Genomic DNA, 18062 nt, shown 5'->3' with positions numbered 1-18062 from the left:
CAGAAATACAGTAATTCAGGAAACACAGTGGACACATTTCAAGCAACTTGGTTCAGCTTTATTGCATGTATGGCACAAAAAGAACATAATTGGCAACCAGCCTCCAACACAGACTTCTCTGGAAAGACTGTATAAGAAAACTCTAAATGAAAACAAGAACAATTACTAAACAAGGACAATCAACAAAAAATTGACTTCTTTCAATACTGCAATATGACCGGTGGTCTTATGTATTTATTTATTTTTCTTTATTACCTGTTATGTACTGTTTTATGCTGTATTATTTATTTATTTATTTTGTTGCATTTATATACCGCCCATAGCAAGTAGCTCTCAGGGCGGTAAACAGAATAGGATAAAATACATACATCATAATAATAAAATCACAAAACATATAAGACACAATGAAAACAAAATGTACTGATGTTTCTATACCAAAATGAAATAAAACATTACTGGGGAGAAAAATATGCATATGCTGATTTATATATACAGATGCTACTTTTGAAATAACAGCTATGATTTAAATGGAAACGCAACACATCTCACTATAGTGAAGAAGACTGTGAGCTGGTTACCTCTTTGTCTCCTCAGTCTGCTGTCCAGACCCCAGAGGCAGTGGATGAGCAGTTTTAAAGCTCCTGCTGCTGTCCCTATTTAGGATTCTTCAAATGGAGGACGCTATCAAACAGAAGACTAGCAACCTTCAAACAGAGCACTGTCCTCTGTAAGGGAGGAAACATGACCACAAATACTGGATGAGATGGACCAATGGTCTAGGAACACAGGAAGCTGCCTTATGCTGACTCAGACCATTGGTCTATCTAGCTCAGTATTGTCCACACTGACTGGCAGCAGCTCTCCAGGGTTTCAGGCAGGGATCTCTCCCACCACTACTTGGAGAAGCTGGGGATTGAATCTGGGACTTTCTGCATGCAAGGCAGATGCTCTATGAATGAGCTACAGCCCTTCCCCAAAACTTGCCATCAGAACCTGGAATTCTCTGGACAGAGAACCCAGCAGGGGAAAAATTAACCTCCCTGCCTTGCTTATCTGTGGATGCCTGAACTTTCCCCACTCCCAAACTAACTGGGTATAAGCAGTTTCCTGGGTTCTTAATGGGTTTTTAACCAGCCTGACAACTGTCATCTCTGCCTTGGTGACCTTGAGATTAGACTACCACGATGTGCTCTATGAGAGACAGCCTTCAACACAAACCAGGTTCTCTGATAAAAGAGTGACACCTCACCTACCAGAAACAAGGTCATGAGAGCATTATCAGTAGTGGAAGAAGTGTGATTGTTTAAAATTACTTAGTTCCAACTCCTGGCTGCAGCCTCAAGGATTCCTGAGCACCGCAAGGAGATAAGGCCAGCGCGCGGTATCTTTGGAGACAACATGAGATACGGGACAATCAAATCCACCAAAGTATTTTAACACTGGGCAGAGAAAAAAAATGATGTAAAAGTAAACAGTGATCCTTCATTGTACTCGGCAAGAAAGAAGGTCAACTCCAGGCACCCCAACAACTTTTCCCTTCCCTGCCTATCTTAATTTCAAACGACCAATAAGAAACATCAATTTGTTTAGCATGAGCTGGGTGTCAGGAGCTGTCTGGGGCTGCACCTGAATCTAAGCCTCAAGGATATGAAGAATCTGGAGATGGCTTTAAAAGAGGATCAGAAACATTCATGGAGGATAAGGCTATCAGTGCCTACTAGACATGATGGCTGTGCTCTGCCTGCATAGACGGAAAAGATATGCTTCCAAATATCAGTTGCTGGAAACCTCAAGAGGGGATAGTGTTCCTGTGCTCAGGTTCTCCTTCTGGGCTTCTCAGACGCATCTGGTTGGCCACTGTGAAAACAGGATGCTGGACTAGATGAGCCACTGGCCTGATCTAGCAGGACTCTTCTTATGTTCTTTTGTAGGTGAAAGAAGTTAGAAGCTGCAAGGATCTGAAGCACAGCCAGTATTGCTCTGTTGGAATGAGGCAGAAAGCCACCGGGTTCCAGATCTGGCCAATCCAAAGGCTACTACGGTGCCTGCCAATTGTGAGAGCTGATGTTGCATACAACTGCTCATCCATTCTGCCTCCAAATAATATTCCAATGCTTTGGGACAGGGATGGAGAAGACCTCTGGCCCATAAACCTAGCTAGGTCCAGCACAGGTACACAAGGTAGAGGAAAAAGTCCACTTCTAGATGAGGTCTGAATCCCAATGGCACCTGCAAATGGACTTTAAAGGGGCATGCTATAACTTCAGAAGGGTCCCCTTGAGTTTGACCCTGATGTCATAATGATGTCAGGTGACTGACAGGTGGATGGCTCTACACACCTGCCAAAGTTGGTCCATGGGTGTGGGGAGATGAAAACCTGGCCCATCAACTGGATCTATTTCCCCGACCCTGCTTAAGAGCAGCAGCTATTATGGGGTTTGTGGGAGACATCAGTGGGTTCCCTTAACATGGAAGAAGTGAGGCATGCAATCCTTTTGACCCCAGGCTTCCATATGGCACCTACTTCACTGGTCTTATTTTCAAGTGTAGTGGCTACGAGACTGTTTCAAATGTAGCCTCCGTAGTAAGTTCACTAGGTAGGCCACTCTCTCTCAGCCTCAGCAGCCTACCCCAGTCTGTAATATGAAGATAATAATGCTGACCCACCTCACAGGGTTGTTGTAAAGATGTGCAAAGGCTACTTTGTGTTAGGGCTGGGGAACCTGTGTTAGGGCTGGGGAACCTGTGGCCCTACAAATATTGTTGGACTACCTCTCATCCCTGAACATTGCCTATGCAAACTACCACTACCCCACACTGGCTCTCTTAACAGCCATGGCTTCCCCCAAAGAATCCTGGGAAATGTAGCTTGTTAAGGGTGCTGAGAATTGTTAGGAGACCCCCCTTCCCCTCACAGAGCTACAATTCCAAGAGTGGTTTTAACAATCAATCCCTCTTCCCGGGGAATTCTGGAAACTGTAGCTCTGTGAAGAGAAGAGTGGTCTCCTAACAATTGTCAGCAGCCTTAACAGTTCTCAGGATTCTTTGGGGAAAGCCATGACTATAAAGTGGTACACTAGTCCTCTCTATGTATTGGTGCAGATGTGACCTAAGGCATGCATGTGGAACCTCCAGCCCACGGGCCAAGGCTGGTTCCTCACCCCCCACCATGCTACCTGACCACACCTGACGTCAGTTTGAAGAGCTACTGCCCATCAGGCCAGAGAGTATTAGACCATAATAACTAGTTCTTGACTTGCGATAAGGTGACTTCACCCATTCACTGCTTCCACCGAGTTAACTTGAAGGCACAGCTGGGATGTTTGTGGCTTCCTCAAGGGGACTTTCTCATGAGTCTTCCAGACTGAATCCTGGCATCAGCATGCCCTGCATTCTCAGGTAAGTGCCGGGGGCCACAGGTGTCAACGCATCTTCCTGGTCACCTCTCCCATTCTTTGCTTGATTTTACTGTGCACAGCGGGTTGCTGTGAATCACTTGCCATGTCAAATGTCCCATGATGCCCCAGCCTGAGGACTGCATTCCCTTCTGTTCGACCTTCGGGGGGGGGCACATACCAGGGGTGGGCGGAGCCAGAGGCAAAAGTGGGCAGAACAATGAATGTCAGTGTTTCCTTTTTTAGCAGGCTAGTTTGTACACATGCTGCCACACACCCCTACAGGCATCCTCCAGCCAGGCAAGTAAAAAGCATGATCAGAGTTCAAGGACACATTCCAGGCAGGCAAAAGTACTGAAGGAAGGCATAGGACAGGGCTGATAAGGAGAAAGGCCTGGGGAAAGGGGCATGGCTAAGGTGGGGGTGTGGCCCAGGAAGTGTCCCAAGTCCAGATAGACTCTATAGAGCCGCCTAGAAGGCTGCATTTGGCCCCTGAACTTGCAGTTCCACACTCCTGTTCCAAGCATTACTATGTCAGGGTGTTGTGGGGAAAAATAAGTGGTGGGCAACTCACAAAATATGAGATAGGCAATATCCATCCATACAGCAACCCCCTAGGGATGGATGAAGGTGACTGTTTCGGTTCTCTCGGTTTCTAATTTTTCCAGTCTTAAATTCACTTCTCCATATTTCTGCAGAAAACCCTTTCGTGAGCATTTTAGTGTGAATTTCTCACAACAAACACATTTTTGTGTGTTCCGATACGACAAAGACACACAGTTTTGCAAGCAATGTCCCCTAATATAATGCATGTTTGCATGTTATTTTCATTAATATATGCACTCTTTACCCTAGTATATGCATTCATGTAGACATTACGTGTCCGAAGAACTGCACAGCAAAATTCGGAGGAATGTAAATTTCAAAGGATGGCTCTGTTTCAGTTTGTGTATTGTTTTGGAAAGTGCAAATTAGGTACGTTTTAAATGTGAACGGCATCAAATTTCTCCCCCAACCCTACCTGTGTGACGCAGGGTGGTGTTCCTGTCCTCTCTATACTGGGAAGAGTGGGAGAGCTTAGGAATCTAGGGAGCTGCCATTGGTCCATCTAGCTCAATGTTGTCCGTGCTGACTGGCATCAGTGGCTCTCCAGGGTATCAGGGTCTCTCCTAGCCCTATCTGGAGATACTGGCGATTGAACCTGTGACCTCTTGCATCCAAAGCAGATGCTCTAACCCAATAGTTCTCCAACTCCCCCCCCCCATGGACCATTTGAAAACTGCTGATGGACTTGGTGGACCACTTAATGATTTTTCTGCCTGTTGTAGCGATTATCATGCCGTGTGCTAGGTGCTGATTGATTTTTAATTGTATTTTTGCTGTTTCTTTATTTCTTAAATTGTACTCTGTTGTGTTACAATTTACATTCCATCACATTCAAATTGTAATGCAATAAAATAAGAAGGAAAAGAAACCATAAAAATTCAAAGAAAAAGCAGGAAGAATATTTAATACTGCCATACCAACTGAATGGAGTTCATGGACCACAGGCCACAGTTTAGGAAGCCTTGCTCTAACCACTTCTCAGTAGATGGAGAGAAAGGAGGAGAACAGGAATAATGGCTTCTATTCTACTATTCTATGATTCTACATGCACATAAACCACATGCCACAGACCTGGCTGGGGCCAGCAATGAGCATGAAAACAAATTTGGCAGATGTGAGTCTTATATTTAAAGGAGTTTACAAACCTGCCCCTCACTCCAGATGAGCTGGGCTTTGGCCCCAGATCTGAGGGCAGCACTGTTTCTGTTCTCCAGACCTCACTGGCTGAAGGAACTGGCTTCAAGTCTGTTTCAATCAAAGCTGCCCGCTGATGTGTATGGTGTATGGGAGGGAAACAAGGAGAGTCAGAATCCTGCAACATGTTGTGCCTCCACCCGCCCTTGCACTGCCCTGACATTTCCACAAGTGTTTGGTGAAGGGTTAATCCCCTCTCCAAACAAGTGGCCTAAAAACTCTCCCTGGGAAAAGATTTGACATTCCCCAAGGCTGGCTCCGGGTTTCCCAGAGACCGGGCAGCCTTGGCCATCTTTTGGGCCCAGGGGAGATAATAACAAGAGTGGATGCAGCTGTGTGACATGGATGGGAATAGACAAAGCCCATCACAAAGAGCGCCGGACCACCCCTAATGAGAGAGGAGAGCCATGGCGGCTCTGGATCACTGCCGGAGCACTCTTTGGCTTCTGTGGTGCTTGCCAGCTAGGAGCAGCAGCTCTTGATGGGAATCCGACTCCTAGATCTTCTCTCTCGTCATTGACGGGAAGAGAGAGGGAAATTGCTCACAGCAGCAAAAGTAGCCCAGCGATGGAACAAGCTGATGATGAGAGCTGCAGCCAAGGTTGGCGCCAATGGTCGGAATGGCTGGGCACCTGCAAAGGGGTCCCACGGAAAAGAGCCCCCCTAAGCCTGCTCCTTCTTTTTACTGCTGAAACCTGCTTGTTCCCCTGCCTTTCCCTTGGCCCAGAAGGGATGAGCAAGGAAACAGCAACGGTGGTCAGGAGCAGAAGTAGCTCTGTCTGGCAAGCAAGCAGATGGTAGCAAAGGGGAGGTAGAGGAGCAGCAGCAGGTGGCAATAAAGGCAGTGAAGGGGTTGACCAGAAGTGGAGTCAGGTCCAGGGGCCAAATGCAGCCTTCCAGGCTTCTCTGTCTGGCTATTTGGACCCTCCCCGGTCCCACCCTCTCTCTAGAGGCCACACTTCCTGCCAGCCTTACTTTGCACCCTCCGTGGGGTTTTTTGCCTGGCTGGAATGAACTCTGATCATGCCTCTTGCTTGTCTGCATGGAGGAAAGTGTGTGTGTGTGTGTGTGTGGAAACTATCTACTGTACAAAGGTAAAATGTATATTTATTGCTCCGCCCAACGTTTCCTCTGACGCCTCCCACCACTACCATGCAGCCCCTGGAAGATTGCCCAGAAGGAAATGTGGCCCCAAGACAGAAAAAAGTTCCCCACCCTGGGGTAAATTCAAGGAGGGAGGTGGGCTCATTGAGAGCACCTTGCCCGAGTGCCCCCTCCCAAAAACAAACACCCCTGAAGCCGGCACTGACTGCTTTCGGAGGAAGAGTCGTGTTAACTCTATTGCAAAGCAAAAAACCTGAGTCTTACGACATCTGGAAAGCCAAGGCAAGCTTTTGTGGGCTAGAGACCACTTCATCATGCAGGAATCTTTGTGGGGGGAGCAGCTTTGCAGATGCTAATCTATGGCAGAGGGTTAGACAGAGTGATACAGATTACACAGTGGGCAGAACTGGTAATACAATGGCTTGCAAACTGCATCTGCAAGGAACCTTGTGACTGAGCTGTGCTGCCTTGATTAGATCAGTAATGGCAAACAAGTCACTGAACAGACAACTTGGCCTTCGTTGCTTATCTCCCCCTGCCAAGCGCACTGCAGAGAAGAACTGGTGGTGAGACATTCTAAAGTGTATTCTCTGTTGGGAGGTCAAGGGCAGGAATGGTCAAATCTGTCAATTTTGACTACTCCCAGTTTCTCATTTTGAAAAAGTTGGGTTCTCCACATTTCCACCTCAGTTTGTGATTTTTTTAAAGTCCACATGAACATTCATAAGCATTTTAGTGCTAAATTCTCCTAATATTCGTATTTTTGCAAAGCATATTTTCTCTAATATTTATAGTCTCCTTGCTTTTTGCATATTCTTTTTGCTACCTTATGCATGTTGATGCACATTTCCTCTCAGGCCCCATCTGCACTATACATTCAAAGGACTATTATGTCATTTTAAATAGTCCTGGTTTCCCCCAGAGAATTCTGAGAACTGTAGTGTGTGAAGGGACCTGAGAGTCTTTGGGAGACTCTTATTCCCCTCACACGGAGCTACAATTCCCAGAGTTCCCTGGGAAGAGGGATTGACTTTTAAACCACTCTGAACACTGTAGCTCTGTGAGGGGAAGAGGGCTCTCCTCACAACTCTCAGCACAACTACCATTCCCTTCCTCACTGCTGATTAGGACCACCCACAGCAAAGCGTTGGGCCAGTCACTATGCCTGCCTGAGCCTACAACAAAGCATTTTCATTGGACACACCTGGACTGGCAGATTGATAGCCAAACGGTTTTGAAGTCTGAGTGAAGCTGACTTCAAGGTAAAACGCACTGGAACAGCAACTTCCAAGGGTTTGGAGTGAAAAGGGGTGGCATTTGTCCAGCATTGTGTGTACCCGCATTCAGAAAATAGAGATGGAGGCACACTGAAGCCAGCAAAACAGCAAGTGTGTCTCTACCCCAAATTTGTAAGGATGGGTATGTTTGGTTTGCATGAGTGTTTCAGAAGGTGCAAATGAGGTAGATTTGACTTCAGATTAGAACTGAATTGAATTCCTCCCCCACTGGGAGAGCCAGATGTTAGCATACAAACTGAGTGCATACTCAGAATAGCAGTTCCCAAATTCACCACCACCACTTGAAAATTGCTGAGAATCTTGGTGAACCACTTAATTGTTTTTTCCGCTCCCTGTTGTAGTAATTGTAATATATTGTGCTTGATGCTGTATGATTTTAATTGCTTCTTTTATTGTATTCGTCACAGAGCCACTGTGGACCACCGTTTGGGAACTCTTGCTCTAGCTCAAGGGAAGGGAACCTATGGCCCTTTAGCTGTTGCTGGATTACAGGTCCCATCATCGCTGACCATTGGCCATGCCGGCTGGGGCTCACTGGTAGTTGGAGTCCACCAACATCCGGCTGACACCAGGTTCCCTACCCCTGCCCTGGAATGCAGTCCAGAAATGTGCATAGATTCCATGGCAGACATGTATGCTTTCCTCAGTGGGCCTGTAAGCCTTTGCAGATATTAGCCCTGTGCCTGAGGGGCTGCTGTGTGGAAGGGACATGGGACCACACTTCCCGACGGTGCCCCAAACATCTGCATGTTGATCATGGATGTCCTCAAAAGGGACACTTATCCATTGCAAGGTGAGTATACTAAGGCATCCATGCAAACAGGACCCATTTCATATGCTTCCCCCTTGCAGACTTCTAAGGTCACATCCACACCATACATTTAAAGCAGATTTAAAGCACATGGCTTCCTCCAAAGAATTCTGGGAGCTGTAGTTTACCTCTCATCAAGCTACCGTTCCTAGCACCCTTAACAAACTGCAGTTCCCAGGATTCTTTGTGGAAAGCCATGTGCTTTAAATGTGCTTTAAATGTTTGATGTTGATGATCCAGAAATGGATTGGATAGGATTAAAGTACTCTGGTAGCTTCCCAGCTGGTAGGCCACTATTTCTTATCAGGAGGGAGAGTGGTGAGGTAAAACTGTCTTTAAATATATGGTGATATGTCCCTTGAGAAAGTTGTAAGAGACTCACAGGATAGATTGCTCTTGCCCACCCCAGAACTGATATTCACAGGTATACTGCAGCTGAGCATGGATGTTCCATTTAGCCTTCTTAGGCCACATCCACACCAGACATTTATTCCACTTTACACAGTCATGGCTTCCCTCAAAGAATCCTGAGAAGTGTAGTTTGTGAAGGGTGCTGAGAGTTGTTAGGAGACTCCTATTCCTCTGACAGATCTCCAATGTCCAGAGTAGTTTAACAGTCACCCACTCTTCCCAGGGAATTCTGGAGATTGTAGCTCTGAGAGGGGAATATCAGTGTCCTAAGAACTCTCAACAACCCTTCACAAATTACACTTCCCAGCATTCTTTGGGAGAAGCAATGACTGCTTAAAGTGGAATAAATGTCTAGTGTGGATGTGGCCTTAGTTAACAGCCACTGATAATCTCATCCTCTGTCTATTCCAGATGCTCATCTGTTGTATGTCCCACCCACCCCCAGAGAGACTAGGGTTGCATCTGCACCATCCATGTTCAGCACTACCATACCACTTTACACAGTCATGGCTTCCCCCAAAGAATCTTGGGAACTGTAGTTTGATAAGGGTGCTGCGAGTTGTGAAGAGACCCCTCTTTCCCTTCCATAGCTACAGTTCTCAGAGTTCCTCTTGAAGAGGGTTTGACAGACTATTAACCGCTTTGGGGAAAGCCATGACTGTTAAAGTGTGATAATAGTGCTTCAAAAACACAGTGTGGATGTGGACTGTGTCTGTTTTGCTACTAGACTTGGGGGTTGTGACAGCTCTTGACTTCCAGCACCTTGCTGCTGCTGCCACCCCCAGCATCTGCTGCCTGAGACAGCTGACTGGCTCGCTTAATGGTAGAGCCAGCCCTCTCTGAAGGTGGGGAAACCCAGAGAAGATCCTCAATGGTGAAAAAAAATCAACCAGCAAGTTTTGCAGTTTAGGGGAAATTTGAACTGCAGATGGATTCCCCAGTCTAAAGAAGGAAGTATGGAAAAAACGGCAAGCCACAAAACATTATGGAGCTCTATAAAAGCATTTCACCTCCACTCAGCAGTGCATTTTGAGTGTCAGCAAGACATTATAGCAGAGGTGACTAACCCTGTGCTCTTTGACCTGAGGGCTGCGCTGCCCCATTGCAACTTCTCTTGGGGCCGCATGCCCATGGTGGGGGTGGCCAAAAAATGTGCATGGCCACCCCACAGTTTTGCACATGCATGCACACACACACCAAATATCAGAGCACAGAGAGAGAGACAGAACAGGACTGCATTTTACATGGCATTAAAATGATTGGATAGTGCAGAGGTTGCCAAACTTTTTGAGTCCATGTGGGCACATATGCAAAGCAGAGCAAGTGTCATGTGTACTACGCTCCTTTCCCCCCCCCCCCCAGCTTCTATTAGTTACAATACAATGCTTCTTTCAAGTGTAACTTCAGTGGGGGAAGAGTCAGGGAGCCTGTGGGCATCAAGGAAAGTCTCTTGTGTGTCTATAGACACTATGTTGGTGACCCCAGTAATAGTACATGACAAGACTGTTTGTACTGACCGTAAAGAAACACCTGAATTTTAATGATCGCAATGAATTATAAATGGTAAAAATGGCAGAATACCCAATCTACTTTAGGGATGTGGTAGAAATTTGATTCAATTCACATTTAAAACCAAATTTATCAAATTCGTGCTTTCTGAAACAGTAGAACCGAAACGTTCTGAAACGATATGAGAACCTAAACACAGCCATCCTTTGAAATTAGCACTTACTTGAATTCTGCAATGCAGTTCTCCATCCAAACGATGTTTACAAAAATGCCTATGTTAGGTGAAAGTGTACTGTAAATGAATATATTAGTAAAAATAACATACAAAAATGCATTACGTTAGGATAAATTGCTTGCAAAAAGGTGTACATTAGTCAAAACCGCATACAAAAAATGTATTAGCAGAAATGTGCACTAAAATACTGAAGAATTTTCATGATTTTTTTTTTTAAAAAAATCACAAATTGCTGCAGAAATGTGGAGAACCAAATTTAAGATGAGAAAAATTAGAAACTGAGAGAGCCGAAATTGACAGGTCTTTTCATCCTTAATCTACTTTCATCTCCAGGTGGGTCAATGGGAGGGGTGCCTCCAGACTGTTACTATTTTCTGAGAGGGATTCAAGCACATACTGGGAAATTTAGGTTTGGGCAGTTAAAGTGGATTCAAGGGTTCTGTCATCCTAGAGCAGCCTTTCCCAACCAGTGTGCCTCCAGGTGTTGTTGGACCACAACTCCCATCAGCCTCAGCCAGCATTGCCAATGGTCAAGAAAGATGGGAATTGTGGTCCAACAACATCTGGAGGCACACTGGTTGGGAAAGGCTGTCCTAGACCAACAACCAAAAAGGAAACAATCGTTTTGCCGTTTGGAATGTGACAGGGAAATGCACTGAAAAGTGAGGAATGAACAAATGATTCATAGGGGAACTCAACTTAGGATCAGTGTTCACTGTCATATAACCTCCCCATAAAGAAGCTCTGTATTCATTGCAAGCAGCCCTGTTTAAATTCTGCTGCAGTTTGTTTTCTGCCCCAAACAATGTATTAATCTCGTTGTTCGCCATGGCAAAAATATGTAACATAATTTATGTAAGTAATTACATAATTTACCAAAATTAATTGTCATTGCATTGTTTCAGCCCATTCATCTGAGTGCAAAGGAAACACAACGTAAATGGGGGGAAAACATAATCCATTATAAATAATTTACAGATGGAAAGTGACAGTGGATACCGTTCATATTCACTGGATTAATTTCCATTCCAGACATAGGATGAATAAGCAAACACTGGCAATTTACAATATAAGCAATAAAATAAGCAATACAAGTACAATTAAAAATCAATATGAATATTGAGTGCAACGAATGTATCACCTCCCATCTTCAACTACAAATCCAGAGATGTTGCGGATCACCTCCTAGATGAAGCTCAAGGACCACTGGTGGTCCATGGAGCACAGTGTGAGAACCAAGAGCAAGAGTGTCCCGTGGATACCAATAAACAGAGCCAAGTGTAAGCCATCTCAGGGTCATCCTGTTACCAGTCACTCAGACAGCCAAACTTTTGCTGATGCCAAGGTGTGTTTGCGCTACAACCTGTGGGGGCAGTGAAGGAGGCAGTTTGCCCACCAGATACATCAAGCTTTTCATCCCAATCCCATTGTCTCAGATATCTCTTTTGTTTGCTTATGGGCTTCTTGGTGAAGTCAACACACTGTGTGATGACAAGGAAGCAGAGCTAGGTAGGTGGTTCAGTCCTCAAAGGTGGTAACAGAGAAGACAGGAAGGGCTTAGTGGAGGATCATAAATCATCACAAGGGACAAAAGGGCCCCTGATTCCCTTTCTTCCTAATCAGGCTGGTACAAAGCAGGAAGGGCAATGCTTGAAGTAGGTGGAGAAGATTTGCCGGGGAGGAAGGAGAAGAATCGGGCCCGAGAGATCAGGATTGTTTCAAACAGCAAGAACACTGGATGTGTCAAGAGTAAAGCCAAGCCAAGACTCTGGAGGACAATATTTCATAGCTTCATCCAAATAGAAATGACAGTCACATTTTTGATTTCTGTTTGTGTAGTACTGTATGGCCCATAGCCACGGGTGGCATTTTCAATGGCATAAGGCCTGGTCTGCTTCATCTCCTGCAGGTTCTCCCATTAAATCAGGGGTCGCTAATGTGGTGCCTGCAGGCAGACATGCATCCAGAGGCTTTCCTGACACCCACAAGGTCCCTGAAATTAGGCTTGAATTGAGTGCACTATGACGGCCAACAGAAGAATGCCACATCCTCAACATACATTTAAAGCAGTACTATACCACTTTTAACACCCATGGCTTCCGTCAAAGAATCCTGGAAACCCTAGTTTCTTAAGGGTGCTGAGAGTTGTTATTCTCCTCACAGAGCCATGATTCCCAGAGTTCCCTGGGAAGAGGGACTGAATGTTAAACCACTCTGGGAATGATATCTCTCTCAGGAGTACCTGTTTGCACAAAACTTCATTACAACCAGTGGCGGCTGGGTGGCTCCATGTCAGCAGGGAAGTGGAATCCAGTCCAGGTTTTAGTCCGAACATTCAAAGAGCTGTCCAAGGGCTCCCTACCTCTACTCCAGGGTGATGCTACATCAGGCATTCCCAAGGCATTGTGGGGCATTTTTAAATAGCAGCTTGTAATGGCCCCACTGCTGCTGCTACTACTAGTGTTAAGGCTGCATGCGCTGCTGTAGGAAGGGCCCCATGGAGGATATGGTGTGTGTTTTTCCCAAGGCCCTCCCTGAACCTGGGCTCAGTGCTGAGTGCAAGCTGTGCCTGGAGAGAAGAGTACATGCTTATCCCTAAATCAGGGGTGGGAATCTTTTTCACCCCCAAGGACCACATTTCCTTCTGGGCAACCTTCCAAGGGCCACATGCCAGTAGTGGGTGGGGTCAGATGCAAAAGTGGGCATAGCAAGGGATGCAAGTTTTACCTCTGCACAGTAGGCTTGTTTCATCACAAACCCTTCTCTGTCCTCTGTCCAGGCAAGCAAGGAGCATTACCAGAGTTCCAGGACCATTCCACACAGACAAAAATATTCAGGATGCAAAGCAAGGTCAGTAAGGGGTATGGTCTGTGGAGTATTCCAAAGGCCAGATAGAGAAGCATGTGACCCCTCGGCCCAAGGTTCTCCAGCCATGCCCTAGATTATGGGAACTGCCTTTCTCCTTGGAATTATGGGAGAGGAAGACTCTGGATATGCCACATCCAGAGTCTTATCTTTCTGTTTTTGTGGAAGAAGGAGAGAGGGAAAGGATATCAGTGTAATAAATAATACACAATACAAAAGAGTCCCTGGATCTTCAGGGATGTCTCTGATTTGTGCCTTTTTTATTTTTAAGGTTACCCTCTGTCCATTATTCTGCTTGCTAAATCTATGACCGAGCAGCTGCCCCTCAAATCTGTTTGAATTCTTTGGAACTTGCTTGCAGCTGTGTCTAGATAGAGATCATTGTAGTGACCAGGAAACTCACAGCTGCATTGCCTACTCAGATCCACCATGTGGAGCAGGACTGAGAGAAATAGCGCTACTAGTCAAAATAACACAATGATTGCCTTAGCCTGGTCCGGACAGTACAAGACTCTGTACTTGGCCATCATTTTATTTATTGTGAAGCGACCAGCCATCTCCTTTCCTAATACTATACCATTGTGTCCCTTGATTCAAGGTCATTTGTCTCTAATCAACCCCTTCCACACACACACACACACACACACACACTTTAGACAGCTTTTGTTCCTGATTTGTAGAATCAAACATTGGAGAGCTATGAAGGACAGGGAGGGTAGAACACTCTGCTCTTGCTTAGGCAGAGATCACATGTGATCTGAGAACTCTGGGGGGAAAAAAAGGAAACTACTCAATGCAAAAACTACAACCAAATTCCCAGGGCTTATACAGAAATTAATTTGTTTGTTTGTTTGCGCCACTTATTACAAAAATGTACCACTTTAAACAATCACGGTTTCCCCCAAAGAATCCTAGGAACTATCATTTGTAAAGGGTGCTGAGAGCTGTTAGGAGATCCCTATTCCCCTCACAGAGCTACAATTCACAGAGTTTCCTGTGGAAAGGTATTGATTGTTAAACTACCCTGGGAATTGTAGCTCTGTGAGGGGAATAGGGGTCCCCTAACAACTCTCATCACCCTTAACAAACTACAGTTCCCAGGATTCTTTGGGGGAAACCGTGATTGTTTAAAGTGGTATAATATCGCTTTAAAGGTTAGAGTTTTTGTATATAGATTGCAATTGAGTGCAGAGGTAACTGGTCTGTTCAGACTGGTAGTTGAAAAAATAAAGAAACTTAAGGTTTATTACTGCAAAGAGGTTAAGACATACATGCTGAAGCAGTCATGTGGCTTCCACACAGGAAACCATTATTAACTAACGGAGACAGCGAGAGAAGGGGGGAAGCAGAGGAGCAAAGCCTGCAAAAACAACACACAGTTTAGAGGAGGAATCAGTAAAATAGACTACCTTTCTGTTTATCCCCGGTTCACATCGCTTGTAACATGCATTGGTGCTTTACTCCCAACAACGCCAATGTAGCCAGAGTGACATAAGTCTCTTTTGGCCTCTTCTGCCCGCTGGATGTGCAGGTGTGTGGAAATGCTGCCAGTGAGATTCCTGGGGGCATCAGTCAGCAAAAGACCCTGAAATAGAGCATTCAGAAGGGTGGAGAGGCTGAGCTGGCCCGGGATCCATTGGATCCCAAGCTACTCATACTGCTGTTATGAGACAGCATCAGGCCCCATATGGGCTCTCATTACTGTGTCAGCTGCAGGCTGGCACAACAATTGTCCTGTCCCCCGCCTTCCTCCTTGGTTGCTAGGTATAGCTGGGCTGCAGATTGCCCCAGAAAGTCCTGCAGGTTGGCAGCCAGAGTTTGAATTGCCCCCTAATGACTTGCCAAAAAGTTGAAAGCCAAAAAGACATATTACACAATACACATGAATAAAACCATCCCACTAAGACATAACCCCACAGAAAAATGACAAAAACTTCAGCCGCAAGAACAATTCATTCAATAGGGCCATCAACCAACTTGTCATAATCCATCAATTGCCTGGGGAAAAAGATCAGTTTTCACCTGGTGCCAAAAGGATGTTTATGGTGCCAGGCAGAGCTCACTGGGGAGAGCATTCCACAGATGGGGAGCCACAACTGAAAAGGCCCTCTTCCTTGTTGCCATCCTCTAAACCTCCTTCAGAAGGGAAACCCAAAGAAGTACCTCAGATGAGGACCAAAGGTTCCAGGTAGGTTCATATTAGGAAAGGCACTCCAAAAGATGTATCATTAAAAAATCTGTTATACTCTCCAACTGATGGATATACCAGGAACATTTCCTTTTTTCTTATACCTGTCTCTGATTCATCACAGTCCTTATTTTGCCTTCTTCGGGGATGACTATAAAAAACTTTTAGGAAGCAATAATTTTTCTTTCTCTGCGAAGATCAGTTCACTAATACGCCTTGTTTCGGAAGTCGGCACACAGCAATCTCTTGCAAAATAAAATAATACCTACATCCAGGGTTGGCATCTTCTCAACTGCCTCCTCTAGCTCTGCTTTTAACACTGGCATGATCCATAGCAATGAGCAGGTCAAACCATTAATCTCCAAGCCATGATCGAGCCACTATGAAAGGCAGAGTGGCCAAGGCTAGTTAAAAATGTCCAGCAAGCAGATATAAGCTTTCATGAGTTTGCAATAGTAGAACAGGGGAGTGACCAAGTGATTTTTGGTGGAAGATTTACAGGGGTGTCAGACATACACACGAGGGATCCCTATTTTCATCTGAGAAATGTTGGGATGTGAAATATGAAGCAATGAATGTACAATGCTTTCTTAGTTAACTACAGAGCTTCCAAACAGTGCCCCTCTCTCAACACATCGATTGTGGGGCAATCATGTTTTCCCAAAACACAAGCCATAATAACATTGTAAACTTGGAAGTTTGGACAGGAGAGTGTTAATGCCTTAATAATGTTAGCACAGTTGCCAGGCACATTCCTTCCCTTTGTTAGGGAGATTACTTGATTGCTCTCAGTAGCTGGACTTTTGAATGTCTAGGTCCTAGGAAATACCTGAAAAGTGTGGGGGGGGGGAGAATACCCTTCCTATCACTCCAGCTGGTGTGATCTAGGTGTCTGTGTATGAAGCAGTCTGACACAGCTGAGTCTGGCCTCTGTAAGCTTCTTAGGGAGCTGTTGGTAAAGCTCCGATGAAGGGGGAGAGAGCCTTCAGATATGCACACACACAGAGAATAAATACTACAAAAAGATTTATTTATGCATTTTACTATTTATTAGTTGTCCCCCAAAAGTAGTGCTCTAGGCAATAAACAATACTTAAATCTAAAACAAAATAAAAACATGTTGAACATTAAAATCCAAAAATAGCACAGAGAATAAAAATATAACATCACCAATACCACAAGACTGCAACCCTAGCTATGTGTACTCAGATGTAAGTCCCACTCAGAGCTTGGAAAAGTTACTTTTTTGAACTACAACTCCCATCAGCCCAATCCAGTGGCCATGCTGGCTGGGGCTGATGGGAGTTGTAGTTCAAAAAAGTAACTTTTCCAAGCTCTGCCCCACTGAATTCAAGTAACTGGGTTTAGTACTGCAGACTTACTTACTTACTTATTTATATCCCGCCCTTCCTCCCAGCAGGAGCCCAGGGCAGCACTTAGGCTGCAATCCAATCAGGGCCAGGGCCAGGCATGCCGGGGCCCTTGGGCACCAGTCCACCTTGGGTCCCAGCACCCACCTGCATGCCCTATCTATGTTTCCCTTGAAGTGAATGCTGGCCGCGCTGTGCATGCATGCCTGCCATCAACCAAGATGGTGGCCAAGGCTTCCCTAAGGGGCTGATGCCCCGTCACCATCTTGGTTGATGGCAGGCATGTGCCCGCAGCATGGCCAGCATTTATTTCAAGGGAAAGGTAGGTGGGGCGTGTGGGCGTTGTAGGCCTGTGCGGTAGTAGGGGGGATGCCTGGGAGTTCCCTCTCTGCATCCACAGCAGGGTCAGGAGCTGACATCAGATTGAGGAAGGGAATACTACCCACCTGCCCTCAGGCTCCAGGGGCCCTTGGCCAGGGCCTGACCTGTCCGTCCTCTGGCGCCAGCCCTGAATCTGATACATGTCTACTCAGAAATAAGCTCCACTGGGTTCAAAGGGACTTAATCCCAGGTAGGTGTGTACTGGGTTTCAGCCTCCACCTCCAATGACCTCCTCACAAAGAAAACCAAACTCAGGTAAGAACTTCTCACTGCTCCGAGAAGTGGGTTATGCATAACACTATCTTGTTGCTACAAAAGTGAAATATTCCTCCATCTTCGCTAACACACACCAAGCAAGCAAGCAACTTGTGTTACAAAAGTAAATACTAGCGTACTGTACACTTGGGCCATATCGGCACCATAATACTTAAAGTGCTCTTATACCACTAACAGTCATGTTGTTGTTGTTGTTATGTGCCTTCAAGTCTATTACAACTAATGGCGACCCTATGAATCAGCGACCTCCATTAGCATCTGTCATGAACCACCCTGTTCAGATCTTGTAAGTTCAGGTCTGTGGCTTCCATTATGGAATCAATCCATCTCTTGTTTGGCCTTCCTCTTTTTCTACTCCCTTCTGTTTTTCCCAGCATTATTGATGACTATTATTTATTATTTTATTTAGACTATTTGTA

The 18062-nt window shown here is 45.5% G+C and overlaps 1 protein-coding gene across 2 annotated transcripts in view; it reads left to right on the top strand.

Annotated features, from left to right (window-relative positions):
* Positions 1-18062, top strand: part of LOC133370229 (mitochondrial peptide methionine sulfoxide reductase-like) — a 289872-nt gene that overhangs the window by 167680 nt on the left and 104130 nt on the right. The gene's annotated exons all lie outside the window — the stretch shown is intronic.

The sequence above is a fragment of the Rhineura floridana genome, chromosome 15 (assembly GCF_030035675.1).
Source record: "Rhineura floridana isolate rRhiFlo1 chromosome 15, rRhiFlo1.hap2, whole genome shotgun sequence".
Classification (NCBI taxonomy): Eukaryota; Metazoa; Chordata; class Lepidosauria; order Squamata; family Rhineuridae; genus Rhineura; species Rhineura floridana.
This window is presented reverse-complemented; position numbering and strand designations above follow the sequence as displayed.